This window comes from Chrysochloris asiatica, unplaced genomic scaffold (genome assembly GCF_000296735.1).
Source record: "Chrysochloris asiatica unplaced genomic scaffold, ChrAsi1.0 scaffold00018, whole genome shotgun sequence".
Classification (NCBI taxonomy): Eukaryota; Metazoa; Chordata; class Mammalia; order Afrosoricida; family Chrysochloridae; genus Chrysochloris; species Chrysochloris asiatica.
Genome location: NW_006408536.1, coordinates 19,827,822 through 19,832,619, shown reverse-complemented (window position 1 = coordinate 19,832,619; position 4,798 = coordinate 19,827,822). Strand labels below are relative to the sequence as shown.

Genomic DNA, 4,798 nt, shown 5'->3' with positions numbered 1-4,798 from the left:
TTATGAACATGCTTTCTATTCATAAGAGACTTCCAGCATTTCTGATATCAGCTCAGGGGTTAATAAGAAATTCTAATACATCCTCATACTGATCTACATATAACTTGTAGCAGGGCTTCCAAACAATTCATTCCAGTTCAATCCCCTGCTGAGATTTTGCCTTTCTGGTAGCATAGTGGTTACGAGTCGGGGTGCAAACCTCAAGGTCAGCAGTTCGAAGCTATGAGGTGTTCCGCGGGAGAAAGAGAAGGCTTTCTGCTCCCATAGACTTACAGCCTCGGAAACACTATTAGGGTTCACTATGAGTGGAAACCCACTCCATGGCCCACCACCACCACCAATCTACATTTTAATAAGATTCCCTAGGTAAGCTTTTTTTTTTGTATAAGAGTTTTTATTTAGTTATTTTAAAACACTGAAAAATAAAACCAGGTTTGCATGATGTTCCCAACCCTCCCCCCCTCTTTCTGCAAGCTTGGGCAGCAATTTAGAACCTGCCCCCGAACCCTAACCCCCGAACACAGATTCTCCTCCAGCCTCTGCCCACCTCTGCCCAAAAGTCCCCCTCCCCAACTCACTCCAGACTCACTGCTAAAAAGAAGGGAAACCAGGAAAGACAAAAGCCAACTCTCTGAGTGATCCTCTTCCAACCCCAGCTCCACCCCACGGTCACTATCTCCCTCACAAAGGGCAGGGCCCCAAAGCCCAGCAGCTATTACAGCCCAGTCAAGAGGCAATACGAAGACCCTCAGGCCAGCTCAGAAGGCCGGCTCTGTCCCTGGATGGGGGAGACAAGCTCAGCCTCCGGGATGGCATGCAAAGTCCACTTGCCCAGGCTGTGGCCTTCAGCAGCTTTGAGTTTTCCCAAGACCTGACTAGTGCCCCAGTCCCCCTTCTGTACTCAGAAATTCCGGCGGTACCGAGCAATGTCCAGTAAAGAAACTCTGGAGAAGTCTCCAATTAGTGAGGGTCCTGAGGTTTCTGAGGGCTCCAGAAAGGCTCCCACATTGGCAGGTAGGGGCTGGGGGCCCAAGCAGGTGTTGTGATGGTAGACAGGCCTGTGGATGAGCGGTGGTGGGGGCAGGCGGAAGTGGCCCTGCCGTAGTCGTGGGGGCTGAAGCAGAATCGGCGCCGTGGGCAGGGGTAACCTGACCAGTGGGGGTGGGTAGGCCAGTAAAATGGGAGGTTGAGGTGACGGTGGTGCAGGGGGCACTGACCGAGGGACAGGTGTGTAAACAGATACAATCTGGTCATCATCATCATCATCATCTTCCTCTAGGGCTGAGGCTGGCAAGGGAGCCCCTCTCCTAACCTCATCTGTTGGACCTGGGGCTCTAAAGTTTCCACCCTGCTTGGCCTCCCATTCCTGCGGCTTCTTATCCAGACGGGAACTGCACTGGTCCTTCTCGAAGAAGGTCTTCACCTGGGTCAGACTCTTGCTCCCAATCACCTCTGCAATAGCCCTGAAGTCTGTACCATACCTACTGATGGCTAGTTGAGCCAAGAGACGCTCGTGGGTGGTCCAGCGGGACTGGAACTTGATGTGGATTTCAGGGGGGCGTAGCAGATTGATACCACCCTCCAGGGCTTGGCGGAGGCAGCTACTGGTCTGCTTCAGGCTTTGCACCTGGTACTTGAGGGAGCTGCACTGGGAGTTGAGGTATCGAAGCATGGGGCTGGCCAGGTCCGGGCTGGCCCACAAAGCAGTGAGGTCCTCAGAGGCCAGGTACAATCCCTTGGGTGGGCACCGTCGGTTCAACAGCGAGTGGTAGCGGTAGGGGGACAGAAGGCCTTGGCGGGCATTGAGGGGCTGAGCTCTCGGGTCCTCATCCCTGGTTTTTTTGCCCTTGCGGTGGCTCCTCAGTTGCCGGGCCTTTCTGTCCATCACGCTGGTTTGGTAGCGCGTCTTCTTCCAAGAGTAGTAATACTGCACCAGGCTGGGGATTGGTTTGTCCGGCAACAGCTGCTGGATATTTTGGAAGCACTTGCCATGGAAATTAACGGCCAGTTCAAACAGCATCTTGTCGTCTACCGACCACTCATTGTCATGGAGTGTCATGAAGTTGCCCAGGTTGGCCAGCGTCCTTTCCACATCATATCTGTACCACCAAAGCAAGCCCAAAGCCTGCTCAATATCAAAATCGTATTTCTCCATGGCCGTCGCAATGTACTTGTCAAGTATGGCATCTGACACACAGTGGCTGGGCGACCAGAGCAGTGTCTCCACCTCTTTGCTGAAGCGTGTGGGGCTCTCAGGCTTGTACTCTGGAATTACAGCTTGGTACTTGGTTCCAACGCGGATTTTGCGGCTGTCATCCTCTGAACGGGACTCTTCCTCCTCGAGCAACGTCTTGGTTCTCACTCTTCGCTTGGCCATCTTCTAGGGCATTGCCCTGACCAACTACCTCAGGTGGCTGGAGACGGTGGGGGGTGGCACCGGAGCCTTCGGAGGGCGATGGTAGTCCCAGTGCCCAGCCCGGCGGGAACCGGTGAGGTTGCCACTGAGGCTGCGAGAGGCCGGAGGTTGGCTGAAATCCCTGGGGACTGGTCCCCAGCAGGCAGCCCCAGCTTTCTCTACGACCCCCGCTGGCAAAGGCATCAAAAGAGGGTACTCGAGGGATAAGCGCAAGGTCAGGGTGGCTGGAGAGAGCACAGAGTGCTCGCTGGGCTCCAGCTGAGAAGTCACGCACCCTGCCGTGGAGCCCACAGCCTGCCTGCTCACACCTCGCTCCCAAGGTGATTCGGATGTATACCTGATTCACCTGAACCCACTGTGGTCTAATCATTCCTACTCAGAACACCTGGGAATCTTGTTCCACTGTAGATTCTGATTCAGTATATCTGAGATGTAAAGGCAAGTTCTCAGTTGCCTGTCAAACCAGAAACTACCAGGTTCCAAGTCCTGTTTGTGTGTGGTTTTGAATACAGCAGCCTTTGGGTGGTCATGTCCATTCTGATACGACAAATAAATGTCTTCCTGCATCTCTGTTGACTTGATAAATTTCTCAAGCCTCCCCTTGATAAGGAAGCTAAAGAGCTCTATTTTCTTTCTTTCTTTTTTTTTTTTTTTTTAAATTTTAAGTTTTTATTGTGAATTGAATGAAAGTCTAATGGGCAGATCATCAGTTTTACACTCAACAAATCATACACCCCATTTCATTGCAATTATTATAATCCCCTCCATGTTCCATCAGTCAACAGTATTTCTCTCTATTCATTTTAGCTCTTTTTTATTTTTAAACGCTCAGGCATATATAGCGATTTAAACCACCATTTAAAAGGTGGTTTGTTTTGTTTTTTGTTTTTTTTTTAAGTGCCTATTCTGCAAGACTGTCTTCTTGCTGCCAGCTCTTAGTGCCTCTCTTTCTATGAATCTAGAGTCTTCAGCTGTTCCCTCTCTCCATGCCCCCATCTCTGCCTCATCTCTGGTGTCGCTGCTTCTCTAGATAGGGTCCCGCATTCTGCTTGTGCTCTTCTCCCTTAATGGTCCTAGGATCCTCTGTTTCTGGACTGTAAGATTAACTACTCCCCAAATTTTATTACAAAATTTCTACCATTACAATTGTAACAGTCGCAATTAGTCATGATAACAGTTACTATTGAGTCCTAAGAATCTTATCCTCATCTCTTTTTACCAGACCCATCTAGACAAGATGAAAACTATTCAGTGGGGACTCTTTCTTCCCCCACACACTCTTAAACTAAACTCCCTCTTGAAACCTTGTAAGCCAGTCACTTCGTGCCTTCATTGCCCCTCATTTTAGGTAGCCAATATCTAAGTTGCCCATCCCTATCTACCCTATATGTAAAGGGGATAGCATTGATACTTGATATGAAGACTCCTTCTCCTTCCTTCTCTGTTGAGATTTTGAGCCACTACATCCATGAGTATAGGTCAAGTTCATCAGATTGTAGCAATTTACCCTCGTTTCCTTTATCAATTTTTTTTTTTTTTATCTTCTTCTAGTTGAGTTCTGATTATCAAGCCATCGATGTTAGGTCAAATGAGTACTATGTGCAAGTTTGGGTGTTTTTGTGCATCTCCCCTCACTTCTTATCAACTGGATGATTCACTCTCAGCTCTAGCCCTCTGTGGTTATGTCTTTGTCCATGGGCTCAGGTGTCCCCAGGTCTCATCACACTTTGGACCAACCAGCCCTTCCTCTTCTCTCTCTCATCTCCAGGTCAATGGGAATCTATGGAATGTGATTGAACTCAGCCCATTTCTTCATTGCTGCCTTTCCCCCTCTTCCACTCACCAGTAGACCAATGTAGTTGCCAGCAAGCTTGTATACCTGTTCATATGTTCCCTTTGACTTTCAGTCTTAGAAGGGCCTTTATCCTGAAGGGACTTGATTGCTTGACTTGATGGCTTCCAGGTGAACAACTTCCTTATTCTTGTAGTAGCCAATCATACTGCTGTTTTTGTTTGGGGATTTTACTGCTGATCTTCTTTTGAAGATGTATCTTCTGTTGCTCTAGCTATTCCAGGCTGGTCTGCTTGTCCTTTCTAGTGGGAAAGTCCCACCTCAGAAGGTTCTGGCTGGGGTTCAAGATTCCACCTAAGGTCCTAAAGACTGCAAAGGCTCCGCAAGAGGCCTGTTTCACTTGGCAAGTTGTTGAACCCCTTTTAGGTATACCAATCAGTTATAGGCTGAAGATGGGTTTACAAGCTTTCTGTAATCATGTTTCTCAACATTCCTTTCTATCCCAACTAAGTGTCTATTTTACAATAATAGGCAAAGGAAACCAATATTCATAAGACAGTCAAGCATCTTAGTATTATTTCCCCTCTTCA

The 4,798-nt window shown here is 48.7% G+C and overlaps 1 pseudogene; it reads right to left on the bottom strand.

The window, feature by feature from the left end:
* Positions 1–901: 901 nt before the first annotated feature.
* LOC102822007 lies at positions 902–2,377 on the bottom strand (annotated as a pseudogene).
* Between the last annotated feature and the right edge of the window lie 2,421 nt (positions 2,378–4,798).